The sequence below is a fragment of the Cupressus sempervirens genome, chromosome 2 (genome assembly GCF_028749045.1).
Source record: "Cupressus sempervirens isolate cs-2001-9-10 chromosome 2, ASM2874904v1, whole genome shotgun sequence".
Taxonomy (NCBI): domain Eukaryota; kingdom Viridiplantae; phylum Streptophyta; class Pinopsida; order Cupressales; family Cupressaceae; genus Cupressus; species Cupressus sempervirens.
The window spans coordinates 11,078,962-11,099,458 of record NC_143119.1 but is presented as its reverse complement, the minus strand read 5'-3'; the positions used below and the strand labels follow the sequence as shown (position 1 = coordinate 11,099,458).

The 20,497-nt window shown below is 35.4% G+C and overlaps 1 pseudogene; it reads right to left on the bottom strand.

The window, feature by feature from the left end:
• LOC149570832 (T-complex protein 1 subunit alpha pseudogene) overlaps positions 1–20,246 on the bottom strand; it is a 49,824-nt pseudogene extending 29,578 nt beyond the window's left edge.
• Positions 20,247–20,497: the final 251 nt, after the last annotated feature.

The window sequence follows — 20,497 nt, the reverse complement described above, 5'->3', positions numbered from 1 at the left end:
GGTTCTGATGCAAAAATGACTCCCTAAGAGGTATGGCCACCACTTCTGTACAGCATGCAAAATAGCCATCATTTCTTTTTCATAAGTAGAGAGGGCTAGATTCTTACCAGAGAGGGCTTTGCTAGTGAACGCAATAGGATGGTCATCTTGCAGGAGAACAGCACCCAATCCATTGCCGCAAGCATCACTCTCAATAGTGAAGGGTTTGGAAAAATCTGGCATCGCGAGAACAGGTGTACTACACATAGCCTGTTTCAGTTGTTCAAATGCAGTCTCAGCAACAGGGGTCCAGGAGAAGGCATCCTTTTTTAACAGAGCTGTCAATGGTGCTGCAATTTTCTCGTAATCTTTGACAAACTTGCGATAGTAGCCAGTCAACCCCAAAAAACCCTGAAGGCTCTTGAGAGTTTTAGGATGCGGCCAAGTTTTCATGGCATCTATTTTTGTAGGATCCACCCGCACTCCATGGTGTGCAACAATATGCCCAAGATACTCCACTTCCTCCTGGCCAAACACACATTTAGATAGTTTTGCACAGAGTTGATGATCAGAGAGAAGTTGCAAGACAAGCTCCAAATGATGGAGATGCTCAGCCCAAGTTTTGCTATATATGAGGATATCATCAAAGAAGACCAGAATGAATTTCCGGAGGTATGGTCGAAATATGTTATTCATCACTGCCTAAAATGTTGAAGGAGCATTCATGAGGCCAAAGGGCATGACTAAAAATTCATAGTGACCATCATGTGTGCGGAAGGCAGTTTTAGGTATATCCTCCTCATTAACCCGAATTTGATGATACCCAGAACGAAGATCTAACTTGGAGAAAAAATGAGCCCCATGAAGTTCATCAAGAAGTTCATCAACAACTGGAATGGGAAACTTGTCCTTTATAGTGAGATGATTAAGTGCTCGGAAATCAATGCAGAGTCGCCATGACCCATCTTTTTTGCGAACAAGCAGAACTGGAGAAGAAAAGGAACTGGTACTAGGGCGAATAATACCTTGCTTCAGTAAGTCACGGACAAGTATCTTGATTTCGGTCTTCTGATGAAATGGGTAGCGGTAGGGCCTGATGTTGGGCGGAACACTGCCAGGAAGGAGCTGAATACGGTGGTCCTCTGGACGAGAAGGAGGTAATCCCATAGGTTCAGCAAATATACCAGAATACTTGTCCAAAATGTGTTGGAGATCGGTAGGAGTGCTAGAGACTGCTGATGGCTGCATCTGAATGGAATGGAGCTGAGCGATGACACCATGTGAATTCTTCTTAAGAAGTTTTTCCATACGGTGTGAACTGATGATGCTGAGAGACCCTAGTTATAAGCCTTTCAAAGTGTGTTGGTGCCCCTCGGCTGAAAACTGCATCCAAAGTTCAGCAAAATCCCAGAGAATGGGGCCAAGAGTGCGTAACCATTGGGCACCCAAAACCACATCACAGCCACCTAAGGGTAAGGCAAACATGTCAGCGCGCATGTTATAATCTCCAATAGAGAGACGCACATTGCGACATTTCCCTTTACAAGGTAAAGTGCCCCCATTGGCAATCATGACTTCAAAGCTAGAGCAGGGATGGATAAAGCAATCAGCCTGTTTGGCTATTCATGGATCAATGAAGTTATGAGTGCTACCAGAATCAATGAGTATAGTAAGAGGGATCTTCTTGAAGAAACCCTGGACCCGCATGGTTTGTGGAGTAGTGACTCCTGCCAAAGCATGGACAGATATCTCTGGTGGAGCTTCTGGTGAAGGAGGTTCAGGCTGGTGAGGCTCAACTGCATCATCCACTGTTTCCTGAGCATCTACATATTCTTCCAGTTCCGGTGGAGAATCCACATCCAAGAGATAGAGCTTTTGCTGAACACATCTATGGCCCCGAGACCATTTCTCATCACAATTATAACAAAGCCCTTTGTCTCGCCTGACTTGCATCTCTGTTTCAGACAAGTGCTTGATCGGAGTAGTTCTGGGAGCTGGTATGACTGGAGGGTTGTGAGAACCTGTATTTCTGAATGGAACAAAATTAGATCTGGAGCGTTGTAGAGCACTAATCTTGTCTTCCGCTAACTTAGCCAAGCCAAGGGCTTCCATCATTGTAGTAGGTCAAAACATTTTGACTTCTAAGCGAAGTGCATCCTTCAGACCACTGACAAAACAACTACGGAAGAATTCATCAGACAAGCCCTCTGTGTAATTAGCTAATTTTTCAAACTCTGTCTGGTATTCTCTTACAGTGCCTATTTGACGCAGTTTAGTGAGTGCTCCTGTGAAATCATCAAAGGAACTAGGGCCAAAGCGCTCCAAAATGAGGGTGCACAATTCTCTCCACGTTGGGCCTACATTAGCCTTGATGTACCAACGGAACCATTGAAGAGCTTCATGTTCCAAATGAAAAGATGCAAGGGAGACTTTGTGGCTATCCAAAGTATTATGCAAGCTGAAATACTGCTCTGCCCTATAGATCCATCCAGTCGGATCAGAACCATCGAAGCGTGGAAAATCAAGCTTTGGTCCACAGAAATTGCCAGAAGAGGACCCAGTATCTCCTGAATGGTTTCGGCTCATGGCTGACTGCTGAAAGTTAAGACCCAGAATTTTGTCATCCAGATCTTGAAGTTTGGTTTTGAGGGATGCAATTTCCTCTTCCATGATTTTTGCTCCTGTACGCGTAACAACCATAAAACAAGGTTTTGTTTTTTTTTTTTTTTTTTTTTTTTTTGGAACAGTTGACTTAGAAAAATTCACTCACAGACAGAACAACTGAAAAGAGTTATTGCAATAACAAGAGATATTAGAAGTGAGAGGAATCTGAAGGCCACGACAGAAAAAAAAATTTGATGTAATTTCCACCCAGCGAGCCCAAGAGAGTGCTCTGATACCAGATGTGAAGAACCTCCTTATAGCAATATCGTGAGAATGCTCGAAATAATAGAATACAAAGTGATAGCAGAACTCAGAATGAATCTACTGATTGCAGGCCACTTTGAGGGGGTAACCTCCTTTGAGCAAGCTCAATACAATAAATTCGTCCGTGCCCATCAAGGGCCTCAACCTATTCTTATATACTGGGTACGATCTAGAAAAGTAATACTACCTATGCATGTGGGATAATAAAATATACTCACGGGACGACTTACAAAGCATATGCGTCCAACAACACTACTCTAACAAAATAAACAGAAGGAACACACAGGTTCCTAACAGCACTTTATTATCAAACTTCTTTTCTGCCTTCTCCATCAAATTTTCTTGACCAGAAATATCCTCATTGAATTTATTAACTGCCTCTTCTAATTGCAACAAAATTTGTTGAGAAGTATCAACATCAACACCTACAACTTCTGTAATTATATTCCGGGCATTCTCAATTATTCTATATTCCTTATCCCTTTCAGACCTTAGCTGCTTCTGCATAGCCTTCATCTCAATTAGTTTACTAGCATACCTCATTTCTTCAATGGTAGCATTTTCATAGTCAATCTTTGGAATTACTATATCTGTGTCTGAGTCAATATCTTCAGAAATTTCTTTTCCAGTGATCATAAGTCTTAATGGTTGCTTTTGTTTGACTTCTATGAGACTAGTCTGACCTTAGGAATAGACACAATAGTAGAGATAGACGGACTAGCAGTGAAAACTAGGATGCTTGAGGACTGAGTGCCAATAGGAGTATATACCAAATCAAAAACTGGAGTACTTGCCAAAAATGGTGATACACTCGATAATGCAGTATCTGAACTAATTGGGTCTAAAGTAGATGCAGATAATGTTGACAAAATTGTAGAACAAATTGGAATTGATAAAATTGTGGAACTTACTACTATACTGACTGATGATGATGGAGCTGAGGAGGCTAGCTCGATAGCTGAAGAAGAGGGATGTAGCTCAGTAGATGAAGGTAGACACTTCCATTGATGATACTTGGAGCTGAGATGTGGTAGGTGTAGATGATAAATCTGATGTAGATGTTATCAAACCTACTGAAGCTGACTCCAACCTTGATGATGTCTCAGTTTTAGGTGGAGAGTGAAGAAGGGATGCAATAATTGCTGCTACAATTTTCACCGGATCATCTTCCTCCTTATCTTCCTCTTCAGCTTCTTCCTCCTTTTCTTCTTCCTCTTTATCTTCCATCAATGCATGGAACTCTCCTGGTGAGACTGTGATGGATGGAGTGCTATCAAACTCATCATTGTTGCTGTTTTTATCATCTTTGATTTCCACTGGGTCTTCACTGGGCTTATGTCGATGATAGATATTTTTCCACATGTTTGTAGCATCATTTACAACATGCTCAATGTCTTTGATCAAAATCAAACAGGTGTGGAATCTGATCATCATTTTACCTTCATGGCTTTTGATTTTAGTTTTTACTTCTACTCCAGTGAGACTTGGTCGAAGGTTCTTCAGGGATTTCTCATAAATATCTTTTATTTTTTGGGTGGTTGACTCCCATCTTGGTTGCAATATCTCTAGTAGTTCTTTTGAGATTTGAGGGGCAATCTAGTCTAGGGAGTATTTCCATTTACCCATCTTACTAAGTATGAGTTCCTCAATCTACATTTTTTTAGCATCTATTCTAGTTTCAAAGTTCAATGCCTTGAAATTTGTGATTCCAGCTCCTTCTTCCAATAATTTGAGCCTTTGCTCGAATATGGGTGGAAGCTCGACTAGTATAGGTTCTTGCTTACCTTCTCTGGTTCTTCTAGTAAATACTGCAATAGGCTTCTTCTTAGGTTTGGTAATGATTACCCTACCTTTCTTCTTTGGTTGTTCTTCTGCAGATTCTTCTTCTCCTTCTTCTTCTCCTCCTCCTTCTTCTTCACCTTCTTCATCTTCACCTTTTCCCTTGGTGAGCATAAGAGGACCGGTTGTAGTTTTCAGTTTGGCTATTTTCCTCTTGCCCTTGCTTATAGCCTATGGTAGCTTGATTTCAAGCTCAATTCTGTCCTTAGCTTCATCATAGGTTCCAAAAATTTGTTGCCTTGGGTCTACTGGCTCATTTACTAGTGCTTCTATGATATCTCTGGCTTCATCAATATTTACCTCATAGGGAAGAGGTTTCACCCATGCAACTTGGGGTCTGACTACCTAAATGTATACCTTGTCACAATCAACCATGAACCATACATCATCCTTATAATCTTCAACAAGCTTAGGGGGGATTCTAAACTTGTTGTTCATTCTCTCTTTGAAATCTTCAAAATAGTTTTCCATTACTTTATCAAAATTTATACCCATTTCTACAATAAACTCATTTATCTGATACAAAACTGGAATATCTTTTATCCATACAACTGTACCTTTAGAAGGGAAAAACTTTTGTACATAGAAAAATAAACAAAATAACAAAGAACCAAATTTACAAGGATTGTTTTTTGAAGTCCTAATGCTATCCATATTTTTGTTTAGTTGCTTCAACAACACATCTGCTAGGTCAAATTCCATATTCTTCTTCACAACCTTATAGGCTAAGTCTACAGCCTCACAGGGAACACTATTCAATCTGTTGGAACTATACATCTTATATGCAATTAAATGAATTCCAAATCTTAGCTCTGCATCAGATACATTATTAAGCTTCAATCCTCTGCCATCCCATTCAGTTAGGGTTAACTTTTGAAGTTCATCCCAACTTAGGGTTTTAGTGGTTTTGGATTTTCTCAACATAGGTAAACCCATGATCTTATGAATCATCTTTTTTTTTATCAGGACGGGTTGCTCTAACCACAACTGACCATTTTGCACATGACTTAAAATGTATCTTATCCATTTCATTTGAAATTTCCTTGGCAAGTGCAGGATATGGGTCAAACCTTTGGTTTCTAGATGTTTGAACTCGGGTTTGAGGGTTCCATCCACACATAACTCAGCTAGGGTATTATCCATATCTAGTGTCCCTATCTCTTGAATAGTGAATTTGAAATGAGTACAAATGTCATTTATAAGTAATACCTTGGGTGGAATTCGTGATTGAGCTCCATGCGGGTCGAGTGATTTAGCTATGGTGGGAACGAGCTTGAAGCTAGGTGCTTTCCATTCCACTCCCTTCACAACAATTTTAGAGCCTCTCTTTGCCTTGCTGCTGATGGTGCTCATGGATGCCATTGCTGCTTGGTGAGTGAATGATTTTGTAAAACAAATTCTTCTCTGGAAAATCACTTCAAATAGCTTGAACTCACTTGTGTGCTCTTGAAAATCTCTTCGCTCTGTATATTCTAAATTTGTGGTGAAAAATGAGATCAAATTCTATATTTTTTGATGAAAAATCTACCATTAATGCTTAGGTACAAAGGTAGCTAAGATGACCTAGGGTTTGTTAGATAGTCACTGACTTACTCAGTAAACCTTGCAACTTGGTGAACAAACAAAACCTTTTATATTCCTGACCTAGCTCGGTTAAGTCTGAAACCAACCTTGCTTAGTAGATGCATCATAGTGAACTATACTGATTTGTCATATGCACTCCTTCATTCTGGAACTACTTAGGATATGGCTTGAAGATGCAGTCCCTAATCTTCCTTGATGAGTCTAATTAGAAATGGTGGAGTCACCCACTTCTTGAATGACATTGCCATTATTTGAACTTTTTGACTCGGTAGATTTAGGAATCCACTGTTGTCTCATCTATTTTCGAATGTTGTTAGCTCTTGCTTTCTTTTCATCTTCAACTCTTCCTATGCTCATGCAATTTTTGGATAAATGACCAAGTTTGGTACATGTATAACATCTTATAGTAGTATCTTTCTTCCTTAGGTGATGCCCTGTATAGTTTATTCTAATGTGTCCATATTCTACACAATAGTGACATCTGCACCAAGTATTGTAGTCCCAACCAAATATTGCTTTGATAATTTGTTCTGCTAGATTGAATGCTTTGGATCTACATTTAGATTCCTTGTGACCTTGTTTCTTGCATTTGTGACATTTTCCTTCAAACTTTGGTTTCTCTTTGCATTCATTTGCTTTGTGACCATGCTGATTGCAGTTGTAGCATTTGCCATTGAATTTTGTCTTTCCATTACTCCAACATTTGTTTGATGTATGACCTATCTTGCCATAGTGATTGCAAGTGGGTCTTTGATTCCTTTGAGCACCTTGCTTGGAGGTTTCACCTTCTTCCTTATATCCAAGACTAGCTTTACCTTTTTTTTTTATGAAAGTTTTTCTCACTTTTCTGATTTAATTGAGTCATGTCTATTTGAGATTTCATCATTCTTTCATTGACTTGCCTTTCAGTGATCAAGTCATTTTCCAAAATTTCATTGATTTGTCTTTCAGATCTTAGATCACTTTGTAAGCTTGCATTGATTTTTCTTTCAGTGATTAAATCATTCCTCAAAATTTCATTCTCAGATCTTAGATTCATAATTTCTTCATTTGCATTAGATAGTTGACCTACAAGATCTTCATGCTGAAGGGATTGATTATTTCTTACCTCTAAGTCTTCATTTTCCTTGTTTCTCTATTCCAAAACTTCACTTAGCTTGATGGATTGGATTTCTTGTTCTCTTTTGAGCTTTCTTACTTCTTCCTATAGAGAACCATTCTTTGCTAGGAGTTCCTTGATTGCTTCATTAGCTTCATTTGAACTACTTGATGGTAAAAGGTCTTCAATCTTTTCTTCAATATACTGATGATCATTCATTTTTCTTGCAAGTTCCTTTCTTCTTGTTAGAGATTGAGAAAGATGCTCCTTTGCTTCTTTAAGTTGAGCCATGGCTATTTCCAGATCTATCTTTTCATTCTCAATAGATTTGTCAAGTCTAAATATCTCCATTGTCCTTGATCTTTGCTCAAGTTGTCAAACTTTATCCTGAGAACCACAAGGCTCTGATACCAATTGTTGGAAATAATCAAGACTAGCAAGGTTTCTAAGTGGGGAGGGGTGAATCAGTAACTCTAAAACTTTAAATCAGTTCTGCATAATAACATATTCATCATTCATCCATCTAATCTACTATATGCATCAAAAGATAAACACATGAACACACTGATTTGGTGACCTAGAAACCTTCCAATTAGAAATTAAAACTAGGGTGGGGATGATAACCACAAAACTTCAATATTTTAGTATAAAGTTGGCCTATTAAGGCTTACAATTATCACTTCTGATGATTTTCCCTGTTAGGAGCAAGTAGGATTGCTAGATCCACCTTGTTAGAGGATTTACAAACATGCAATGAAGTATGCACTCTATTAGGAGATTTACAAAAGACTATTAAGTCTACCCTTTTAAAAAGGATTTACAAACTAATTCACCTGTTAGGATGAAGCAGTGGATCTGGTTACAACTGATTGCTGATAAGATCCTTTATCCTCTAATTATCTAATGTGATAGATATAAATTTTTTGCATTTATGTTGACCTTGTTGTATTCCTCTATTCTGGTGCTGATTTGTTTTCCTTCTTCTCAAAATATTGCAATATAACACCAACAATGACATACAACATTGCTTCTCTTCAAATGATATATACCATTCCAATATTTACACTGGCAAGGTCGGCCAAACACAAGTGAACAAATCATTACTGATTCAGCCAGATAGTAGAAAACTTAGGTTCCTCAAACTGACTCAGTGACCTTCTGATACTCGGCATCCACTATAATACACTGCATCATCATGCACTCGGTAAGAGTAGAGGCGCGGTCCATACTAATCACTCTAAGTAGCTTGGAACTTGGTAACCATTGGTGACTCGGTGAATATTGTGTCACTCGGTGAAAACTAAATCCATTGATAACCTTCTTCACTTGGTAAAAATTGATTCCTTCATTTACCTTGTTTACTTGGTAAACACTAAGTCCTTCATTTACCTTGATCACTCAGTAAACACTAAGACCTTTGTTTACCTTGATCACTCGATAAAAATTATGAAGCTCGGTGACCACTAACTGCTTGGAGAACACTATTATGCTCGGTAACCACTATGAACTTGGTAAAAACTATTGAACTATCCATATGCTCAATTTCCAAAGGAATGCTCGGTATAAACTTGTAGACTACGGGATGAGCTTGGTAAGCATCCATAATCGAATAAGTGTTTGCACTGATGACAAATATACCTTAATTCCAACAAACCAAATTTCTTCAATTTGAACAATAAAACATGAGAACTCACAAAGATCAAGAGAAAATAAGTTGCCTTTTGTTTGTTTTCCTAATCCAATTAGTTTTCTCTTGTCATCCAACAATCCTTATTTGGCATGCATGAATTCCACCTTGAATCCAATGTTGATTAGTTGTGCTACACTCAACATGTTATGTTTTAGTCCTTCAACCCAATATGCATTATCACATACAAGTTCTTTGGTTAATGATATTTTGCCTCTTCCTTTTATACAACAAGGTTCATTGTTTCCAAACTTTACACTACCACCATCATAGTCTTTAAAGTGTTCAAACTTTGTTTTGTCACTAGTCATATGATGTGAACATCCAATGTCTATAATCCATGTATCATTTTTTCTCGCATGAGAGATAAGTTCCATCTTATCTTCTTCTTCATCATTATCAGATTCATCTTTCATAACAGTGTAAATAATTTCATCTTCACTATTATCATATTCCTTAGAGTCCTTACCCATAAAACAGTTTTTCTTACCTTTGTCTTTGAATGATTTGTGATTTTTGAAATCCTCCTTGCCATTTCACTTATGACCTTTCTTCTTATCCTTGCTTTGCTTGTTTGGGCACCTAGCTACAATATGACCTATTTCTTCACATGAAAAATAGATTAAGTGAACTTTAACTTTGAATTTTCCTCTGCCTCTAGAATATTTCCTTGCAAGTAATGCTTCAACAACTTCAAGATTATTGTTAGAACATTCTTCTAATTCTTCTTCACTTTTTGACTAAATGTCCTTAATTTTCTTGCCTTTCTCCCTAAGTGAAAGTTTGGCTTCAAATGCAAATTTAATATTCTTGGAAGCTGGAACATAATTATCATAATTGTCTAGCTCTAAAGCTCTCAATATTCCCACTATGGCATCCAAAGTTATCTTGTGATTTTCTTTAGATCTTCCTTCTTGAATAGCAGATACTCTAATTTCATAAATAGGAAGTAATGTTCTAAAAGCTTTACTTATAACTATTTCTTCTTTGATTTCTTCTCAGAGGCTTTGATTACACTAACACTTGCTTTGATCCTTTCAACATATTTGGCAATGTTTTCGTCCTCTCTGGCTTTCTACTTTGGCTCTCCTCACATTGTCATCACTTCAATATATTTCCTTTAGCTTGACCCACATTTCAAGAGCATTATTGTAGTCCTTGATTTCAATAAATTCTTCATAGTTGAGGGTTGATGCAAATTCTATCATCATGGTGTTATGATTCTTTTTCTTTGCAATGTCTCCAATAGATAATGTACCAGTAGGAGTTACATATTCTTCATCAAGATATTTGCATCTTGAATCACCAATGGAAGCTACATAAAGTCTCATAAGTCCCTTGCATGCTGAAAATTTATCTCTATTAAGTCTTGGAATTTTTCTCTTATAAGGCACCCTAATCTTTAGCTTACGTCCTTGAAACTTTTCCTGCAAGCACCAAAATCTTTGATACCAATTGTTGGAAATGTAGATGGAGTAATTGGGGGGGGGGGGGGGGGGTGTGAATCAGTTACCATACATAAAATGTTGTAACTCGGTAAGTACAATGTATGTTAACTTTAATAGATCTTAGACATGTATAGAAATAACTTGCAACCATAAAAGAAATAGCATGAACACATGAGACACTAGATTTAATATGGAAACCCAATATGGGAAAAACCACCAATGTAACTATCTATTAATATTCACTCTTTTGAAGTGAGCCCTGATAGGAGCCAACCCTATTAAACATTACAAAAAACACTATTAGGTGTGACCCTGTTAGAGGATTTAATCACCCTGTTAGGAGTGGCCTTGTTAGAGGTCTTTAAAAAAAATTAGTAGAACTATCACCTTGTTAGAGGATTTAAAAATTGTTGTTAAGCCAAGTCTATTAAGAGATTTTTGAATCACTACTATAGTGATTAGAAAGTAACAATTAAATGACCTGAATGAAATAAAACTAAATTTACTGATTCCAGATCTCTATTCTACTCCACTTGATCATGCCTAATCGAATAGAGTTTTTCTACTCCTCAAGGATATCTAGCTATCCTTCTAAGTTTTCTTCACACTTTCCTTCTCAAAAAATCAATCAACTTGCATGCTCACTCATTCATTCATTCCCTCTCTTACACACCTAGAATTCTCAACTTGACCTTTTATATATACCATTTAGATTATCAAGTCGGATCATTCACAAATTATAATTACCAATAATCATTACCACAATAAATTGGAATTAATACTTAAAACAAGTAAGCTTTATTCCATAAATTAACAAAATCCTTCATTGGCCAACCCTACTCGGTAAACAATAATCCTAAAAAGATTTCTTGAGTTAACTATCAAAAGCTTGGTTAACACTACGAACACTACAAAATCCTTTTGAGACTGAGTGAATTTAGTAAACACTAACTTTCCTTTGTTAACCATGAAAGCTTGGTTAACACTACTTTCTACCACATTTTCCTTTGATGCCCAAGTGAACTCATTATACATTGTCTACAAAAAGTGATGTTTAGGAATGCTTGGTAGAAATTGATAGATAACTGATATGACATTTGTGTGACATCAAAGACAACACACAATTAGAAAATTGTATCTAGAAAAAGGAGTAAGGTTGCTAACCAAGATATTAGGGTACAAGTTAAACCATGAATCAAGGGTTAACTCTATACCAGCTGGACTTTTACATGTAGCTTATGTAATGGAAATTGAAGGAAGAAAGCTTAATTTATATGAGATTATCATATTAAAACTATTGGATAACATTAAAAAGATTAAGAAAACCAAGAGCTCATTTTTTAGACTTGAGGCCCTAATGAATCAATTATTCTTCTATGCTACAAGAAATTTTCTTGGATTAATAAATTGGGATAGCAATAAGTATGCAATGAAATTGGTGACTCAATGCTATAGATCAAAACAAGAGAATTCTAGAGATGATGACATTGATAGGATGATGAAGAAATTTTAGTCTAAAATGAAATAGAGGTATAAAATACATCCCTCTATGACAGAGAAGTACAAGGAAGAGTTATGTTTTATGGGGGAAATTGACAACACCTGCATGGAAGCAGTAATACCAAGAGTCAAATTTATAGGGCCTATGGGATATGAGGTGAGTGCAAAGCTCATAAAAGGGTATCCACATATTAAAATTGGATCTATGAAGGCAACTGAGTGCCCTAGATGGGGAACTTATGAGGAGAAAACAATAATAGTTTAGTTAGAACTACAATACAAAGAAAGCAAGAAAAAGCTAGAAAAAGAGATGGATTCCATTCTTAAGGAATCTAGCATGACTAAAAAATATTTTGATGAGATAAAAGGTATTACATTGGAAATGAAAGCCAGTCGATGGACTAAAGTGTTGGTAGAAATTCCTATTGTTGTTATATTACCTTGAAAATGTGTGGTAGTAGCACAACCTTGTGTACAAACCCCCCTTACACCATATGAGGCAGTTGTACAAGTGCACCAGGTAAGAATAAGGAATGAAAACTTGGGAGGTATCTAGAGGTGGAAGTACTTATTGTGTAGAGAAAGTCTAAGAGATTGGTAAAGGAAAAAAGAACCTACACCATCAACCAAGAAAAGGGTCAAGCAAACCACTAGCACACCAGGAAAGAGGAGAAAGATAATGCAAGTAAGAAGTTTAAAGAGTTCTAAGGATGAAGCTAGAGACAAACTAGTAGAACAAGATATGTAAGAAACCAAAACAAAAGTTGGAAAGGATCATGGAAACCCAAGGTAGAGAATCTAAACTTGTAGATAATTAATAATGATCATTTTGTATAGTTAAATAAGTATTACAATATGTATAGCAATATAGATATAAGGGAGTTAGAGAATTCTATTGTGAGGAATATGATTTTGAGGTATAAGAATTTTGTGAATATTTAGAACAAGATACCAAAAGACCTATATAATAGGTTAATACATAGGAAGAAGAGAGTGTTAGAAGATGATCTAAATTTAAGGATCACAATGATAAATGAACCATGTGATGTTGACTCTAAGGAGAAGTCATAGAGAGTTTTGAAGTGTATTGAACCCTTGCAAAGGAACAAAAGAGGAGAAATTCTTCTAATGAGGGGAAATTATGGAGATGTCAAGAAAGAAAAAAAAGGAGGAAATAGTAAAATACATGTCCTTAGTGCCAAAGGTGAGTGTGAAAACTAAAGCTGGTAGTCTAGTGTATGTATAGGCAACTACACCTTCCAATGAAGAGGTAGAAGTAGAGGACACACAAAAGTCACCTCACCACCACAAATTGTTATGGGTACTAAATTCATGCAAGTGGATAGTATGTACATAATTGTGGATGTAAAGGAGAACTCTTTTGTAGGATATGGAGAAAATATTATTGGTAATATCAGCAATATCACTACATATAGTAGCTCTAGTCATGATGAGGAAGAAGAAAGGAAGAAACAAGAAGAAGAGGAAAAGAAAAGGAGAGAAGAAGAGGAAAACAAATAAGAAAGAAGGAAATGAAAAGAAAAGAAAAGAAGAAGAAGAGAAGAAAAGAAAAGAAGAAGAGGAGAAGAGAAAGGAGAAGAAGAAAAGAAGAAGAAAAGAAAGGATAGGAAAAGAAGAAGAAAGAAATGGAAGGACAAAAGAAGAAAGAAGAGAAAAAAAAGACGAAGAAAGATGAAGATGATGTAAGAAAACAAGCTGAAGAGAGAGGAAGAGAAGAAAAAGGTAGTAGCACTTATTCCTACTATAGCTTCAGTAGTAATAGTAGCTGGAACATTAGAAACCATATCAATTCCATCAGTTCATGAAGATCAAAAAGGACAGATGAGAACTTTAGGCAAGTTATTTGAGAAGAAAAAATCTATAATGTCTTTAGAGAAGACTCTATCTAAATTCTTGGAACAAATGCAGAAGATAGTTTCCACAACTATAGCCAATCCAAAATTATAGGTAAAGGTCAAAGAGTTGGTGAAGACCTTTGATGGGGAATTCACAACTATAGCTAAAGTAGCTTCAGTGCAAGCATAGCAAATGCATGATGCATCATTGTTTAATATAGTATGAACAAATATCAGAAATGATTTGAAAATTTTAGATGTGTCCATAAAATTTTTGAGGAAGAGCTTAGATGAATGTAAAAATTTGTATGGACAATGCACAATGTCATGCAATTTCCTATCATATTTTAATAATAAGATCAAAGGCCAAATGTGTAAGCTTCATATAATCACTACAAGATTGTAGTAAGTAGAGGCTAGAATTGAAGATTCTAAAATTGAGATGGAAAAGATCCACAATGCTATCAGAATCATTGAGTTTGACAAGGAAAAGGAATTAAGGAGATTCTCTATTTTCAAACAATACTCATTATCCAAGTTTTCATTTTACACAAGCAATTGGAGGACTATTTCATAGCTAAGACTTTCTATGAAAAATACTCCTATACTGACTTGAGCACAGTTGAAGTTGCATCTTATGCACTTTGCACACTCATCAATATATTAGTTATAGTCAAAGGAAACTGGGAGGACTTTTACAAGCTAAAACATGATTTTGAAAATTGCATATCCATAATGACCAGCTAATCAATAGAAGGCAACAAAGTTTTGTGGATATCCATTTTGACACCTTTTCCATTGATGTCAAAATAGGAGTATTATGTAAAGGAAAATTGTATAGATGTAAATGTATATGTAAGGGGGAGTATATCTATGTATCAATGTGAAAGAGTGCTAAGGAATGTAATGATCCATAAAAACATGAATAAAATTGTTATATTTTGAAGGCAATTTTTGTGTAGTCACTTTTGTTTTGTTTTGTTATGTATGACAACATTTTGGAACTTAGTCAATTTTCCCAAATGTTTCCATCAATTCTAAAGGGGAAGATTGTTGGAAATATGGTCAAATAGATGTCTTGATGGTTTCCATTTATGATGACATACATTCATCATTTAATTTATGCATTGGGAGTTAGAAAATTGTCTAAGTGCGAGAGATTTTGTAGCAACATAAAGAATAGATGTTAAGTGTATAAAAGACTCATTGAGAATTAATTCATTCATAGTTGAGGGAAGCTTCATGACAATATCATGATGATGTATACCTGATGAGGACACAACCCAAGAAAAAATGAACACAATAGGAAAATGGGAATATTATTATCAGAAGTGATTTTATATTACACTTAGAACAATGAAAATGGACCCAAAGATGTGCCTTATGGGCTTACAATATTGTTTGATCCTAGGGGAAAACCCTTCTGTAGCACCTTCTCCTGAACTCCACCAAAAAATTACATTTACAATGCCATAAATGTCCTTAAGTAACCCAAATAAGGTTTAGGTTAGAAATGCATTAAAAAAATTTCCATTTGGTATCCACCACCAAAACAAAAGGTTCTAGCAAACACGTCAGAAGTTTGTCTAAACTTAGAAGAATTCAAAAATGGTAGTCGAACTGCTAGTAGGCATAAATTTTGATCTAGGACTCCAATTGACAAACTATTTAAATTTTTGAAAAGCTCTCCAAGAACTTTATAGCCATATGGACTAGCCTTCCTCATGCCCCATATTGTGGGCCCATACAAGGGCATTTAATGGCTCAAATTTGACTTTGAACTACTCTGAAGAGGTCTTTACATAACTTAAAACTATAATAACTTTCAAACTATGAACCCTTTTGACCTGATTCTTTTTATGGAGTTCTTTAAATTACAAGTATAATCAGCCCTCCAACTTACACCTTCTATCTCATTATAATTATAGCTCAATTACAAAATAAATTATTTTCTACATTGGCAGATATCCAAAGGTGCTCAAAAAACTCTAACCAAGAAAACCAATAGTGGAACTATGAGAGTTGGAATCTTTATTTGACCCAAATGGGTATCTAGAAATGAAAACACTTTAAATAGAAAATAACACTAAGCATATTTTGTGCTGATACAAAGTTTTCCTTACACCACTAGATGCTCTTGCATCAGACACCCAGGGTAGATTGAAAAGTGACCTTGTCACTTTATAGTTGGAAGAGGAAAATCCAAATGGGCAACCTCCATTGTAGATATCCAAGATGAATCTTTTACTAGTCATCCTTTCCACTTACCTAAGTATTATTCATACTGCCTCTTTCTAGTACTCTAGCCCACACGACTATTCAAAATTTCTTCAATCTCTTCCTTTGTAGAAGTAGGAATTGAACATGGCTCCAGTATCAACTCCTCATCTACACCATCATCATGATATTCTGTTAAGTCTGCAATATTGAAAATAAGAGAAATTGTGAATCCCATCTGGCAACTCCACCTCATATGCATTCCCTAAGTCATGTTTCTTCAAACTTTTTTAGGGACCAAATTTATTCATCTTCTACTTGGTGTAGGTACCCACTAGAAATTGTTCCTTCCTCAAATATACCATAACTTGATCTCTAACTTGGAGCTCCTTATGTCTCCTCTTTTGATCTTCCCTATCCTTACACTATAGGTTCATCTTGGTAAAATGTGCTCGCACCTCCTCATGTAGGTTCTTGACATGTCAAGAAATGTCTTCTACCTCAACACTTGTCCTCTCCCCTTGCTCCATCTTCCTTAGCTCTAGTGTAGTCCTTGGACTACTCCCATACACAATTTGGAATGGTGATCTACTAGTACTCCTATTTACAAAATTATTGTAAGAAATTTTTTCTTGTGATAGAATCAAATCCCATCCCTTGGGCTTATCTCCTACTAAAAATCTCAAAAAATTTCCTAGACTCCTATTCACTACTTTTTTTTGTCCATTGATTTGCAGATGATGTGTAGAACTAAACTTAAATTCTATCTTCAACTTCTTCCACAAAGTACTCTAAAAATACTCACAAATTTAGTATCTCTGTTAGAAATAATACTTTTTGGGAGACCATATAGCCTCACCACCTTTCTAAAAAAAACAACCTGCAATATGTACTGCATCATTAGTCTTCTGGCATAGAATGAAATGTGCCATCTTGGAGAGCCTACCAACCACCAAAAATACTAAGTGATTACCCCTTTGTGTCCATGGAAATCTAAGAAAAAAATCCATACTCATGTCCTCCCAAGGCTTCAATGGAAAAGGAAATGGTTGATAGAGTCCAATATTTTGACTAAATCCTTTTGCAGTTTGACATACTTGACAACTTTGAACAAACTTCTTCACATCTTGTGAAAATTGAGGCCAAAAATAATATTCTCTAATAATGGCAATGGTCTTATCTCAACCAAAGTTTCTTTCCATCCCTCCATTGTGCTTCTCCTTGATCAAGTTTTCCCTCATGGAACTCCTTGGAATACATAATTGACTTCCCTTGAACAATATACCATCTTAAATCATGTAATCTAACCACCTAGTCTTGTATAGAGTAATGGGTTCTTTACAAGCCTTCTAAGCCTCTGCAAAGTCAAGATCCTTAGGGTACAGATTCTTGAGTTCATCAAACCCAACCACTTTAACCTGCATTACTGTTAGCAACAACTTTCTCCTACTTAATGTAGCTATATCCCTATTAGACCTTTTGCTTCTATATTTCAATACAAAAGTATAGCTTTTCATGAATTCTACTAATTTCAAATGTCTCTGATTCAATTTAGCTTGGTTATTTAGGTACTAAAATGCCTAGTGATCAATATACAAGACAAGTTCTTTTGGCAACAAATAATGCCTCCATTTCTTTAAGGCCTAAACTATTGCATAGATGTAGTGCCTACCCCTAGTTCACATTTTTTTATCGTTGCTAAACTCTTTTAGAGCTAGTTTTATGTTTATGGTTAGCAGCATTGTTTTGGATTATCAAATATTGTGCTATGGATTTAGTTTATTATGTGATGAGATTACTTAGATTTTGCATTTCATGTATGCATGATGATTATTTTCAGTGTTTGCAGTTATTAATGATGATTAGTAAGATGATTTATTATCATATGTGTTTTCTTATGGATACTTACCCCATACTTGCATGGAGATGGTGTGCGTGTTTTCTTTGTGTGTTTGCTTTTGTATGGCGTGTCTGATGTAGTTAAGGAAGGGAGTCATAGTCACCTGCTAGTCGGGATCTAAACGGTGCACCACTTCCTGCCATTGCTTGTTTAGTTTAGTATATATTGTGTTTGTACATGCATGGTTTTTATGCAGGTTGCAGGTACCGGATATCGACTTCCCTAAATTTCCAGGATGAGCGTACCCTATCACATCATCTCAATGATAAGAGAGGAGAGATAAATTCTCAAGTCCAAATCCCAACCCTTTAAGCTATTTGCCCTAATTGGAAAATTAGGACAAGTATCTAAGTTGAGTACCCTTTGAATGCGTTGGATAACGTAATTCTTGATTTAAACCCTTGGTTTGATTTTGTATGTATTTTGTCTATGATGGGTTTTCATATTTTTACCTTATGGGTCTTTGATGTATTTTCTATTAATTAAGCCTAATTAAAAGATTTAATTAATGGTTTAATTTAATGGAAAATTAATATGATATTTTAATATTTATTTTATTTAATTGGGAAATTAATTAAATAAAATAATTAAATTTGAAAATAAAAGTTTAAAGTTTAAATTTGGAATGTGACAATATTTATTTTAATAATAATATATTTGGAGCTCATTTTTAAATAAATGACTAAATAATATTATTATTAAAGCTAATAAATATTTCAGAAATTAAGTTTTGGAAAATGAAATTTAAAAGTGGAAAATATATTAAAATTAATAAAATATTTTAGATTTCATGTGATTAAAATATAAATATATTAAGATTGAAAAGTGGAATTATAAAAGTTAGTGCATGAGATTTAATAAATTAATTAATTAAATTGGAAAGAGTAAAAGTAAATATTATATTAATTATTGTGCATTATTTTAATATTTTCTCACATAGGAGTTGGCAAATTCTCAAGAGTTGTCATGTCGACAACACTGGAGTTTGCACTCTAAGAATGCACAAGATGTCTACACTTAGGAGTTAGCATTTTATTTGAGCACATGGTGTCTACAACCTTAAGACTCGTCTAGAAGGTTGGAGAAGACTCATGCTTGGTTGTCATGCTTATCTTCTAGTTGTTTCTAGAGACACTCTAGATGCATCTTAGAGGCCTTTAAATAGAGGCTCTCCTAGTGTGTTTGGGCAAGCTTAAATGAAAGCTTAATAAAAGCTACAAGCCTCAAGCTAAAATGGAAGCTTCAAAGCTCACATGCATTGGAGAAGCTCATATGCTCATATGTTTCTACTTTCTCTTATCCTTTTTCTAGCATTTCTAGTCACTCGAGGATTTGATTGGCTTGGATCTTGGAGGAATCGCGGATGATGGAGAAAGAAGGGATTTTCTATGGATTTTTGAGGCATGGCAGATTAGCATCAGTGTCCAGGTGCACTCGTGATATTCACATATTCTCTTTGCACCATTTCTCTTCCTGTCTTCATCATGTTTGTTATATGTGTCTGATTATATTCATCAGTATTTAGTTATGCTATTTGGTTGAGAAGAAAACATTAGAAAACCCTAGATCCAATTAAGGAAGAAATTAGATCTAAACGGGTTTGGGTTCGAATTTGAATCAGATTAAGAAAGATGATTTTAAATTTATAGTCAAACCTATTGGATGGATTAATGGATATGTTTAGAAAAAAATTATTTAAAAGGGAAAATTCTTGTTTAGAAAAGCCCCTTTTTGTTTAAGTCTAAATATATACTCCCTTTTGCAAATCTGCATATATATATATATATATATATATATATATATATATATTAAATGCAGTGATAATTGATAACAAATTTTGTATATATATATATACATATATATATATATACATACATATATATATACATATATATATATATACATATATACATATATGTATATATTCGTGAAAGTCGAAATAAGAAACTTTATTTACAAATTCGTAATTGCAAATCGTATATTTTAGAATGCGATGGGAAAACCTTAGTTAGAATTCGAAACGCATTTGTTAAAAAAAAATGTTTATAATACTAATGGATTTGGGGAGGGGCAGATATATCCACCTCCTGCCCACACCTACCTTTATTTAATGGTGTCGGCGGTCACTAGTACCCGTTGACGCAGGTACTACGACTGTTGTCACAGGCCCTGCATCAGAGGGCAGCGCCGCATGGCTTGCCCGTGCCATAGCGATTATAAATTTGCTTAAACAAAACACTCTCCCAACGATTTTTAAAGAGCTCGGCATGTATAGATATTAAGTTGTGTTATATAATATTATTTGTAATTCGATATTATTATATGTATATATATATGTGTGTGTGTGTGTGTGTATAAATGTATGCATATATATATATATATATAAAATTAATATTGTAATTCGACTTTATAATTATTATGAAGTATTGGGTATTAATCGTTATATATATATATATATAT